The 13,104-nt window shown below is 43.9% G+C and overlaps 1 protein-coding gene across 5 annotated transcripts in view; it reads left to right on the top strand.

The window, feature by feature from the left end:
* Positions 1-12,136: 12,136 nt before the first annotated feature.
* Positions 12,137-13,104, top strand: part of Als2 (alsin Rho guanine nucleotide exchange factor ALS2) — a 72,883-nt gene continuing 71,915 nt past the window's right edge. The window contains exons 1-2 of one of the 5 annotated variants that reach the window (XR_010054614.1): positions 12,137-12,318; positions 12,509-12,722. The gene's annotated coding sequence lies outside the window, so the exon portion shown is untranslated. Of the gene's footprint in view, positions 12,319-12,508; positions 12,723-13,104 lie in introns of those variants that run through there. The other 4 variants (XM_017596517.3, XM_006245001.5, XM_063267376.1 and 1 more) reach the window with 4 other exon arrangements.

The raw sequence follows: 13,104 nt of genomic DNA, 5'->3' as shown, positions 1-13,104 counted from the left end.
TAAATCTTTAAAAAAAAATTAGGGCTGGAGCAGTGGCCCAGTGGTTAAGAGCACTGACTGCTCTTGCAGAGGACCCAGATTCAATGTCAGCAACCACATGGCAGCTCACAACTGTCTGTAACTCCAGTTCCAGGGGATCTGACCCCCTCACACAGACATACATGCAGGGAAAACACCAAAGCACAAAAAAGCAAAAAGTAAATAATGAGTTGTCTTTAAAAAAAGAGAATCAATGTGTGTGTTCTCAGGGTTATTTATTTTTGACACATATATCAAGATCTGTCTGCATGTACGTATGTGCATGGCATATGTGCTTGGTGCCCAAAGAGCCCACAAGAGGGCATTAGACATCCTGGAACTGACATTTCAGATATATAATTGGAAGTCATTATATGGGTCCTGGAAAGCAAACCTTTGCAAGAGCAGCAAGTGCTCTTAATTGGCCAGCCATCTCTCTAGTCCTTTGTGGGATAACTTTTTAAAAATATTTATTTACTTATTTATGTGAGTACACTGTAGGTGTCTTCAGACACAGTAGAAGAGGGCATTGGATTCCATTACAGATGGTTGTGGGCTGGAGAGATGGCTCAGCGGTTAAGAGCACTGGCTGCTCTTCCAAAGGTCATGAGTTCAATTCCCAGCAACCACATGGTGGTTCATAACCGTCTATAATTGGATCTGATGCCCTCTTCTGGTGTGTCAAGGACAGTGTGGTTATATACATAAAACAAGTAGATAAATAAACAAGTAAATAAATACATCTTTAAAAAAAAAACAACAAATGGTCGTGAGCAACCCTGTGGTTGCTGAGATTTGAACTCAGGACCTCTGGAAGAGCAGTTTGTTTTTTAGTGCTTGGTTTTGGGATGTTATTGTTTGTTTCCTGGGCTCCTAGGCAGGCTCTTTGCCGCTGAGCTACACTCCTAGTCCTGGAAACCTGTTCCACACTTTCACCTCACACCCTGTTAACTGCTACTCCATTAAAAAGTTATACTTCACAACACTCCTTCCCCAAGGAAATACCTTTCCTTCCTCCCCTCCTATTCTCTCTGTAACGTATGTGTTTTGGGCGGTGCTGAAGAGCCTTCCTGTGTTTTCTCAAGTCTTCTGCGGTCCCTGAAACACCATTCCCCTGGCCCCCAACTCAAGTTCCAAGTTTGAGTAGACAAAGAACTTAGCCCGACTTATCAGTACTCCATTGCTCCTTCCCTGCCCTCTTCTTCCTCTTCCCCTTGCCCCCTCCTTTTCTTCCTCCTCCTTCTTCAGAGTCTCACACTGTGTGGAACTAAGCTAGCCTACAACTTGTGACTGATGCATGTGAGCCTCCTGATCTCCTACCTCTGCCTCAGGAAGGCTACCCAGGTGTATGTCCAGCTGCTCGCCTCCCCAACCCCTACCCCCTTTGAGACAAAGTCTTGCTATATAATCTTGCTATATAATCTTGTCTTAGATTTGTAATCCTCTTCCTTCAGCCTTTCTTAATGGTATTATTATAGGTCAGTACCATTATGTCTGGTCACATATAGCTTTTGCTCTGTACCGTGGTGAATGATGAACTCTATATATTCAGTGAATCATTTGACCTTCGCTTTGCTAATAAGCTAGGCCTGCTGCCATCCCTGTTTTATTGGTGAGGAAATCAAGGCACACTGAGGTTAAAATGACTCAAGTCAAGGTCACAAAGACAAGTGCTGAATTTGAAATTAGGCTCCATCCAGTCTTTGACAATAGCTAGAAAGCTGCCGCCCACATCTGAAGTCTTTGTCACCACCTTATTTGTTTATTAGCTGTCACTCTGCCCTTGTTTCAGTTGTTGCTGCATAACCAAACATTCCAAATGTACTGACTTAGAGAAGCAAGATATGTCTGGAGAATTGGTCAGGAATTCAGACACGTCTTGACAAAGCTGTTTTTTCTGAATCATTTGCCATTAGCTGGTGTCTTTCCGTTGATTCAGCTGATGACAAGGTTGGCATAGAAGGTCTCAGAAGGCTCCACTGCCATACCTGGCACCTCAGGGATCCTCCCTGTGGCCTCTCTATTCAAATAGCTCCTTGTTTATTTAAACAAAGGTGTCTTAGTTAGGGTTTTACTGCTGTGAACAGACACCATGACCAAGGCAACTCTTATAAAGAACATTTATTTGGGCTTGCTTACAGATTCTGCATTTCAGTTCATTATCATAGTGGAGGGAAGCATGGCAGTGTCCAAGCAGGCAGATAGGATTTTGGAGGAGCTGAGAGTTCTACATCTTGTTCCTAAGGAAAGACTGACTGCTAGGCAGCTAGGAGGAGGGTCACCCCCAAAGTGACACACTTCCTCCATGTCACGCCTAGCCCAAAAAGGCCACACTTCCTAATAGTGCCTCTCCCTGGACCAAGCATATTCAGACCGTCACACAAAGTGAGGCTTCTTTCGAACATGGCCACTGGGGATAAAAACCTATGGGCAACAGACAAGCTCTGTGTCACTGAGCTACTGCATCTTTTTCATGTTTGCCAGTTTTGAAGTAGGGCGAGGCAGAGCACATCTCTAATCTTAGCACTCAGAAGAAGGGAGCAAGAGGACCAGGAATTCAAGGCCAATCTTGGCTCCACTGCCAATTTGAGGGCACCCTGGGTTGTATGAGGCCCAGTCTAGAGAACCAAAAACCAACGCAAACCAAAGCCAACAAACAGATCCTCAAAAGAAAGATTTTTTTGTTGTTGTTAAATATTTTAAAGAAATTCTTTTTCTTTTTTTTTTTTTTATTATTAACTTGAGTATTTCTTATATACATTTCGAGTGTTATTCCCTTTCCCAGTTTCCGGGCAAACATCCCCCTCCCCCCTCCCCTTTCTTATCGGTGTTCCCCTCCCCACCCTCCCCCCTTGTCCCCCTCCCCCCAACAGTCTAGTTCACTGGGAGTTCAGTCTTAGCAGGACCCAGGGCTTCCTCTTCCACTGGTGCTCTTACTAGGATATTCATTGCTACCTATGAGGTCAGAGTCCAGGGTCAGTCCATGTATAGTCTTTAGGTAGTGGCTTAGTCCCTGGAAGCTCTGGTTGCTTGGCATTGTTGTACATATGGGGTCTCGAGCCCCTTCAAGCTCTTCCAGTTCTTTCTCTGATTCCTTCAACGGGGGTCCTATTCTCAGTTCAGTGGTTTGCTGCTGGTATTCGCCTCTGTATTTGCTGTATTCTGGCTGTGTCTCTCAGGAGCGATCTACATCCGGCTCCTGTCGGTCTGCACTTCTTTGCTTCATCCATCTTGTCTAATTGGATGGCTGTATATGCATGGGCCACATGTGGGGCAGACTCTGAATGGGTGTTCCTTCAGTCTCTGTTTTAATCTTTGCCTCTCTCTTCCCTGCCTAGGGTATTCTTGTTCCCCTTTTAAAGAAGGAGTGAACCATTCACATTTTGATCATCTGTCTTGAGTTTCATTTGTTCTAGGCATTTAGGGTAATTCAAACATTTGGGCTAATAGCCACTTATCAGTGAGTGCATACCATGTATGTCTTTCTGTGTTTGGGTTAGCTCACTCAGGATGATATTTTCCAGTTCCAGCCATTTGCCTACGAATTTCATAAAGTCGTTGTTTTTGATAGCTGAGTAATATTCCATTGTGTAGATGTACCACATTTTCTGTATCCATTCCTCTGTTGAAGGGCATCTGGGTTCTTTCCAGCTTCTGGCTATTATAAATAAGGCTGCAATGAACATAGTGGAGCACGTGTCTTTTTTATATGTTGGGGCATCTTTTGGGTATATGCCCAAGAGAGGTATAGCTGGATCCTCAGGCAGTTCAATGTCCAATTTTCTGAGGATCCTCCAGACTGATTTCCAGAATGGTTGTACCAGTTTGCAATCCCACCAACAATGGAGGAGTGTTCCTCTTTCTCCACATCGTCGCCAGCATCTGTTGTCCCCTGAGTTTTTGATCTTAGCCATTCTCACTGGTGTGAGGTGAAATCTCAGGGTTGTTTTGATTTGCATTTCCCTTATGACTAAAGATGTTGAACATTTCTTTAGGTGTTTCTCCGCCATTCGGCATTCCTCAGCTGTGAATTCTTTGTTTAGCTCTGAGCCCCATTTTTTAATAGGGTTATTTGTTTCCCTGTGGTCTAACTTCTTGAGTTCTTTGTATATTTTGGATATAAGGCCTCTATCTGTTGTAGGATTGGTAAAGATCTTTTCCCAATCTGTTGGTTGCCGTTTTGTCCTAACCACAGTGTCCTTTGCCTTACAGAAGCTTTGCAGTTTTATGAGATCCCATTTGTCAATTCTTGATCTTAGAGCGTAAGCCATTGGTGTTTTGTTCAGGAAATTTTTTCCAGTGCCCATGTGTTCCAGATGCTTCCCTAGTTTTTCTTCTATTAGTTTGAGTGTGTCTGCTTTGATGTGGAGGTCCTTGATCCACTTGGACTTAAGCTTTGTACAGGGTGATAAGCATGGATCGATCTTCATTCTTCTACATGTTGACCTCCAGTTGAACCAGCACCATTTGCTGAAAATGCTATCTTTTTTCCATTGGATGGTTTTGGCTCCTTTGTCAAAAATCAAGTGACCATATGTGTGTGGGTTCATTTCTGGGTCTTCAATTCTATTCCATTGGTCTATCTGTCTGTCTCTGTACCAATACCATGCAGTTTTTATCACTATTGCTCTGTAATACTGCTTGAGTTCAGGGATAGTGATTCCCCCTGAAGTCCTTTCATTGTTGAGGATAGCTTTAGCTATCCTGGGTTTTTTGTTATTCCAGATGAATTTGCAAATTGTTCTGTCTAACTCTTTGAAGAATTGGATTGGTATTTTGATGGGGATTGCATTGAATCTGTAGATTGCTTTTGGTAAAATGGCCATTTTTACTATATTAATCCTGCCAATCCATGAGCATGGGAGATCTTTCCATCTTCTGAGGTCTTCTTCAATTTCCTTCTTCAGTGTCTTGAAGTTCTTATTGTACAGATCTTTTACTTGCTTTGTTAAAGTCACTCCGAGGTATTTTATATTATTTGGGTCTATTATGAAGGGTGTCGTTTCCCTAATTTCTTTCTCGGCTTGTTTCTCTTTTGTATAGAGGAAGACAGCTGATTTATTTGAGTTAATTTTATACCCAGCCACTTTGCTGAAGTTGTTTATCAGCTTTAGTAGTTCTCTGGTGGAACTTTTGGGATCACTTAAATATACTATCATATCATCTGCAAATAGTGATATTTTGACTTCTTCTTTTCCAATCTGTATCCCCTTGACATCCTTTTGTTGTCTGATTGCTCTGGCTAGAACTTCAAGAACTATATTGAATAAGTAGGGAGAGAGTGGGCAGCCTTGTCTAGTCCCTGATTTTAGTGGGATTGCTTCAAGTTTCTCTCCATTTAGTTTAATGTTAGCAACTGGTTTGCTGTATATGGCTTTTACCATGTTCAGGTATGGGCCTTGAATTCCTATTCTTTCCAGACTTTTATCATGAAGGGGTGTTGAATTTTGTCAAATGCTTTCTCAGCATCTAATGAAATGATCATGTGGTTTTGTTCTTTCAGTTTGTTTATATAATGGATCACGTTGATGGTTTTCCGTATATTAAACCATCCCTGCATGCCTGGGATGAAGCCTACTTGATCATGGTGGATGATTGTTTTGATGTGCTCTTGGATTCGGTTTGCCAGAATTTTATTGAGTATTTTTGCGTCGATATTCATAAGGGAAATTGGTCTGAAGTTCTCTTTCTTTGTTGTGTTTTTGTGTGGTTTAGGTGTAAGAGTAATTGTGGCTTCGTAGAAGGTATTCGGTAGTGATCCATCTGTTTCAATTTTGTGGAATAGTTTGGATAATATTGGTATGAGGTCTTCTATGAAGGTTTGATAGAATTCTGCACTAAACCCGTCTGGACCTGGGCTCTTTTTGGTTGGGAGACCTTTAATGACTGCTTCTATTTCCTTAGGAGTTATGGGGTAGTTTAACTGGTTTATCTGTTCCTGATTTAACTTCGGTACCTGGTATCTGTCTAGGAAATTGTCCATTTCCTGAAGATTTTCAAGTTTTGTTGAATATAGGTTTTTGTAGTAAGATCTGATGATTTTTTGAATTTCCTCTGAATCTGTTGTTATGTCTCCCTTTTCATTTCTGATCTTGTTAATTTGGACGCACTCTCTGTGTCCTCTCGTTAGTCTGGCTAAGGGTTTATCTATCTTGTTGATTTTCTCAAAGAACCAACTTTTGGTTCTGTTGATTCTTTCTATGGTCCTTTTTGTTTCTACTTGGTTGATTTCAGCTCTGAGTTTGATTATTTCCTGCCTTCTACTCCTCCTGGGTGTATTTGCTTCTTTTTGTTCTAGATCTTTTAGGTGTGCTGTCAAGCTGCTGACATATGCTCTTTCCTGTTTCTTTCTGCAGGCACTCAGCGCTATGAGTTTTCCTCTTAGCACAGCTTTCATTGTGTCCCATAAGTTTGGGTATGTTGTACCTTCATTTTCATTAAATTCTAAAAAGTTTTTAATTTCTTTCTTTATTTCTTCCTTGACCAGGTTATCATTGAGTAGAGCATTGTTCAATTTCCAAGTATATGTGGACATTCTTCCTTGGTTGTTATTGAAGACCAGTTTTAGGCCGTGGTGGTCCGATAGCATGCATGGGATTATTTCTATCTTTCTGTACCTGTTGAGGCCCGTTTTTTGACCAATTATATGGTCAATTTTGGAGAAAGTACCATGAGGAGCTGAGAAGAAGGTATATCCTTTTGCTTTAGGATAGAATGTTCTATAAATATCCGTTAGGTCCATTTGGCTCATGACTTCTCTTAGTCTGTCTACATCTCTGTTTAATTTCTGTTTCCATGATCTGTCCATTGATGAGAGTGGGGTGTTGAAATCTCCCACTATTATTGTGTGAGGTCCAATGTGTGTTTTGAGCTTTAGTAAGGTTTCTTTTACATATGTAGGTGCCCTTGTATTTGGGGCATAGATATTTAGGATTGAGAGTTCATCTTGGTGGATTTTTCCTTTGATGAATATGAAGTGTCCTTCCTTATCTTTTTTGATGACTTTTAGTTGAAAATTGATTTTATTTGATATTAGAATGGCTACTCCAGCTTGCTTCTTCTGACCATTTGCTTGGAAAGTTGTTTTCCAGCCTTTCACTCTGAGGTAGTGTCTGTCTTTGTCTCTGAGGTGTGTTTCCTGTAGGCAGCAGAATGCAGGGTCCTCGTTGCGTATCCAGTTTGTTAATCTATTTCTTTTTATTGGGGAGTTGAGGCCATTGATGTTGAGAGATATTAAGGAATAGTGGTTATTGCTTCCCGTTATATTCATATTTGGATGTGAGGTCATGTTTGTGTGCTTTCATTCTCTTTGTTTTGTTGCCAAGACGATTAGTTTCTTGCTTCTTCTAGGGTATAGCTTGCCTCCTTATGTTGGGCTTTACCATTTATTATCCTTTGTAGTGCTGGATTTGTAGAAAGATATTGTGTAAATTTGGTTTTGTCATGGAATATCTTGGTTTCTCCATCTATGTTAATTGAGAGTTTTGCAGGATACAGTAACCTGGGCTGGCATTTGTGTTCTCTTAGGGTCTGTATGACATCAGTCCAGGATCTTCTGGCCTTCATAGTTTCTGGCGAGAAGTCTGGTGTGATTCTGATAGGTCTGCCTTTATATGTTACTTGACCTTTTTCCCTTACTGCTTTTAATATTCTTTCTTTATTTTGTGCATTTGGTGTTTTGACTATTATGTGACGGGAGGTGTTTCTTTTCTGGTCCAATCTATTTGGAGTTCTGTAGGCATCTTGTATGCCTATGGGTATCTCTTTTTTTAGGTTAGGGAAGTTTTCTTCTATGATTTTGTTGAAGATATTTACTGGTCCTTTGAGCTGGGAGTCTTCACTCTCTTCTATACCTATTATCCTTAGGTTTGATCTTCTCATTGAGTCCTGGATTTCATGTATGTTTTGGACCAGTACCTTTTTCCGCTTTACATTATCTTTGACAGTTGAGTCAATGATTTCTATGGAATCTTCTGCTCCTGAGATTCTCTCTTCCATCTCTTGAATTCTGTTGGTGAGGCTTGTATCTACAGCTCCTTGTCTCTTCTTTTGGTTTTCTATATCCAGGGTTGTTTCCATGTGTTCTTTCTTGATTGCTTCTATTTCCATTTTTAATTCCTTCAACTGTTTGATTGTGTTTTACTGGAATTCTTTCAGGGATTTTTGCGATTCCTCTCTGTAGGCTTCTACTTGTTTATTAATGTTTTCCTGTGTTTCCCTAAGTGTGTTCATGTCTTTCTTGAAGTCCTCCAGCATCATGATCTGATATGATTTTGAAACTAGATCTTGCTTTTCTGGTGTGTTTGGATATTCCATGTTTGTTTTGGTGGGAGAATTGGGCTCCGATGATGGCATGTAGTCTTGGTTTCTGTTGCTTGGGTTCCTGCGCTTGCCTCTCGCCATCAGATTATCTCTAGTGTTACTTTGTTCTGCTATTTCTGACAGTGGCTAGACTGTCCTATAAGCCTGTGTGTCAGGAGTGCTGTAGACCTGTTTTCCTCTCTTTCAGTCAGTTATGGGGACAGAGTGTTCTGCTTTCGGGCGTGTAGCTTTTCCTCTCTACAGGTCTTCAGCTGTTCCTGTGGGCCTGTGTCTTGAGTTCACCAGGCAGCTTTCTTGCAGCAGACAAGTTGGTCTTACCTGTGGTCCCGAGGCTCAAGTTTGCTCCCGGGGTGCTGCCCAAGGGCTCTCTGCGGCGGCAGCAACCAGGAAGACCTGTGCTGCCCCTTCCTGGAGCTTCAGTGCACCAGGGTTCCAGATGGCCTTTGGTGTTTTCCTCTGGTGTCCGAGATGTATGTACAGAGAGCAGTCTCTTCTGGTTTCCCAGGCGTGTCTGCCTCTCTGAAGGTTTAGCTCTCCCTCCCATGGGATTTGGTCGCAGAGAACTGTTTATCTGGTCTGTCCCTTCAGGTTCCGGCGGTGTCTCAGGCAGGGGTCCTGCCGCTCCTGGGCCCTCCCCCACGGGAGCCCAGAGGCCTTATACAGTTTTTTCTTGGGCCAGGGATGTGGGCAGGGGTGGGCAGTGTTGGTGGTCTCTTCCGCTCTGCAGCCTCAGGAGTGCCCACCTGATCAGGCGGTGAGGTGTCTTTCCCACAGGGTCTGGGAGCAGAGAGCTGCTGCGGGCCCGGGATCCGCGGGCGTGGGACCTCCGGCAAACACAGGACGTGCCTGGTCCTAGATGAACTCTGCCTCTGTGTGTCCCGATCTCACCAGGCAGCTCTCTTGCAGCAGACAAGTTGGTCTTACCTGTGGTCCTGAGGCTCAAGTTTGCTCCCGGGGTGCTGCCCAAGGGCTCTCTGCGGCGGCAGCAACCAGGAAGACCTGTGCCGCCCCTTCCTGGAGCTTCAGTGCACCAGGGTTCCAGATGGCCTTTGGTGTTTTCCTCTGGCATCTAAAAGAAAGATTTTTAAAAAGCACATGATTAAGTCACAGAATGGGCAAAGTCAGTTCTTTTGATGCTCTTGTTTCCGGTCCTCCTCTCAGGGGTAGCCATTTTTTTGTAAGGTTTATTTTATTTTATGTATATGTGTGTATCCCTGGGTATGAATGTTATGTGTATGAAGGTCTCTGTGAAGGCCAGAAGAGGAAGCTGTGCGCTGTCCCATGTGGGTGCTTGTAACTGAATTTGGGTCCTCTGCAAGAGCAGTAAGCACTCTTTACTGAGCATCTCTCTAGCCCTATTGTGCTTTTCTTGTAATATTTTTAACTATTGTATTTTGATTATAGTCACCCTCATTTCTTTCCAACTCCCCTTGGACCTCCTCCTAACTGCATGTCCTCTTTAAAATATAAATTATATATATAAATATATATAAACATTATATATATCCACTGAGTCCAACTGGTGCTGCTCTTATGGGCATGGGCATGGGGGCTTTTCACTAGAGAATGGGCAATCTACCAGTGGCTATGTCCCCAAAGAAAAATAACCCTCTTTCCCTCAGCAGCCATCAGCTTCCAATAGATCTTAGGCCAGAGGTGGAGCCTTGTGTGCTTCTCTCCAATCTGTGCTAAATTTCTGTTTGATCTTGTGCCGTGAGTTCATGAAGGCAGCCACGTGTCTAGAAGAGCCTTTCACAGCATCCTCACCATCCTTGGGCTCTTGCTCTTTCTGCACCTGGGTAGACATCCCACTTAGAGTGAGCTTTCAATGGTTACTAATTCTCAGCAAAGAGAGGCTTCTCTTACCTAAGAGACCCACTAATCTAGGGGTATAAACACAAACACAGAAGGCAGGTTTTGGCAATCAGGAAAACAACAGTAGTAGATTTCCCTCAGGGCCTATTACCTTTGCAGCCATGGGCTTTGTAGTATGAGAAACGAACTCCCTCCATTGGAGCAGGTTCCAACTCAAACCAGAAAGCAGTTGGTTATGCCCTAAACAGCAATGCCACTGCTACACCAAGGGCATAGCTTGCCTGGCAAATGTGTGTTGTAGCATGCACGGTCCAGTGACGAGTAAGAAAACTGGTACCTTTTCTTCTGAAGTGACCTGCACATAAATATAATAAGATAAGTAGAATTCTGTCCTGATGCCTTGAGAACTAGCCACTAGGGAATAAGTGTCCTGATGAATTCCATACTGATTTCTTCATTTCTTGTGGTGAAAGTGTACAGTGTCTTCAACCATAGTATCTTACCAGCTTGTTTCTGTGAGTGGGTAACCAAGAACAATGCCAACAGTCTGGTTGTTTGGGGGGGGGCATTCTTAAACCTAAGGGCCAAGACATGTACTTTATAAGGATAAGTGTGATATTCATCACTCTGTATAATTTCTGAAAGGCCACATGAATGATACATAATTGGCAAACTAACATAACTAAGCATCTAGCCACACAGAGAAACACTGTCTTGAAAAACAACAGAACAAAAACATAGAGGTAGAATGTTAGGTTGCACAGGAGGTGAGGTAGAAGAAAAATAACCAAAATGAAACAACAGAGACTTATTTTGTTGAGAAAGAATGAGGAATCGAATTGATTTAAAAAAAAGAGTGGGTGAGCCTCTAAGTGGATTAGAAGGGTGATGCCTTAATTCAAGGGGCAGGATTAGCATGAGAGGACAAAATGTCTTTTTTTCTCTCTCTCTCTCTCTCTCTCTCTCTCCAGGACAGGAAAAGGAAGATTTTGGTTGCAGGTGGATATTTTGATTGCAGGTAGATATTTTGGTAGCTGTGGGGTTACCCAGGGAGGGAACTAGGAGATAATGTATTAGTGTACAAATGACTGGTTTAGGTTTTGAAATAACGTCTGGCCACACGGATGTCTCAGCAGAAGCTGTGTGACTATCCTGAGAGGACACGTGGGTCCCCCTTTTGACTATTGAACTAGCAGGATAATTAGAATTAGAATTTCCTCAAGAGTCTCTCTGGGGAAGGAAAAGATTGGGTGGGATTCCCGGGAGAACTTGTTTCCTGGTTCTGACAACTTGACGGTTTGCTTTGCAGGACCAACCAAGATGTGTTTACCATGGGCAGAATAACACCTTGAGGCTATTTAAACCTCATGTCAGGACCCCAGAGATAGACGTGGGGGGTTGCTGGACCAGCCCCTTAATTCTTCTTCCTAGTGCAGTCTCATTGAATACATCTCTTTCACGGTTGTCTTTTTTAGTTGTGGTATGGAGGACAGGTAGCTTAGGGCGGTTAGAGCCCAGGCACCATTAACTGCAAGACATCTCTGGTTTGTACCATTTGGTGGCGCCATTCTCAAGGCTGTACTTTTGTCTGCTCTGGTTCTGAAGTTGATAAGGCTCTGGTGAGGGACTCTGAGTTGGAGGAATTGTACACAGGAGCATTAGATCCAGGGAATATATCTATCTTTAATGGAGTAAATGTAACTTTGTAGGTTCAGCGATGCACACTCTGTAGCAGCAGATTTCTCTCTCTTGCTTGTGTTCCAAGAGCAGCTGTTACAGAAAATATTCAAGGGAGGAGTTAGGGGTTCAGCAGGAGGATTGCGACCATGACAAGTGTGGATTGTTGTGAGACTGTGAAGCAAACACAACAATTTTAACGTTGTTTATTGAAGAGCCCTGAGGAAATAATTTCTTCCTACCTCACTCTACCGTTTGGGGTGGACACGCGGCAAACGCGCATTCGGGAAGAGATGACGTCATGGTGGGGAGGGGGAGGAAGCTATCCTCATTAGGGAACAATTCATGAACATGCAGCTTAAAGATTGTTCGTATTTTCACTTTTGTCTTGAGACAGGGTCTCAAGGCTGGCCTCGAATTCCTGACTCTGTTGCCTTCATCTTACAAACGTTAGGATTACAGACGTGTGCAGTCATGTTCTAAGAGGTAAGATTTTTCTCTTCATCTCTCGCAGTTTGAGGAGATAACAAAACTTGCCGTGGCTTCCGTACTCAAGCGCAGCCTATCGTTACCATGGAAACGCTCATGGAGCTAGGTCCGTTCACTAAGTCTTTGGTTGCTTCTAAAGTGCGCCCTAGGACAATTGTTTCTAAATGACTAAATGGCTTGCCTGCAGTTGCCGATGCGTTCGGAGCAACCTTGATCCTTCTCGGACACCGTCACAGGCTCTTGCCTAGCCCTACCCATTCTGTGGGCCTGCTTCTCCAGCCCGCCGCCTGAGGCCCCGCCCCTAACTGAAGGCCCCGCCCCCGTGAATCAGCTGATCTCGCGTACCCGCGGTGCAGTCGGGCTCGCGCCGGGCGAAGAGCGCGGAGCTGCGGGAGCGTCAGGTGAGCCCGCGCAGGTCCGGGCGGTCCCTGGGTTCGAAGGCGGGTCGGCCGAGGCGCGGGATTGCGCTGGGATGGCATGCGGGGATGGCGCCTGCCTGTGGTAGAGCTCCGGACGTGGTGGCTCGGCCCGGGTCCCACCCTCCCGGTCCCGGCGCCTCTGCTGTGGTCCGAGCTGTGTGGCATTCCTTTGGGTCCCCTCTTCCCGCCTCCACCCACGCTGCTTTCCGCGCATTCACTTAGAGGGTTTTTTGAATGCCCACACTGGGCGCCCAGCTGGCAAGACAGTGAACCTTGCTGAGTGTCCTATGTGGGTTTGCCCCAGGATACAAATCCCGGTGAAAAGTGAAGGGAGTGGGGGGTGTTGTTAGTGGCTTGAAACTGC

Source organism: Rattus norvegicus, chromosome 9 (genome assembly GCF_036323735.1).
Source record: "Rattus norvegicus strain BN/NHsdMcwi chromosome 9, GRCr8, whole genome shotgun sequence".
In the NCBI taxonomy this organism is placed as follows: domain Eukaryota; kingdom Metazoa; phylum Chordata; class Mammalia; order Rodentia; family Muridae; genus Rattus; species Rattus norvegicus.
The sequence above is the reverse complement of the archived record's forward strand: the minus strand, read 5'-3'. Positions and strand labels throughout refer to the sequence as shown.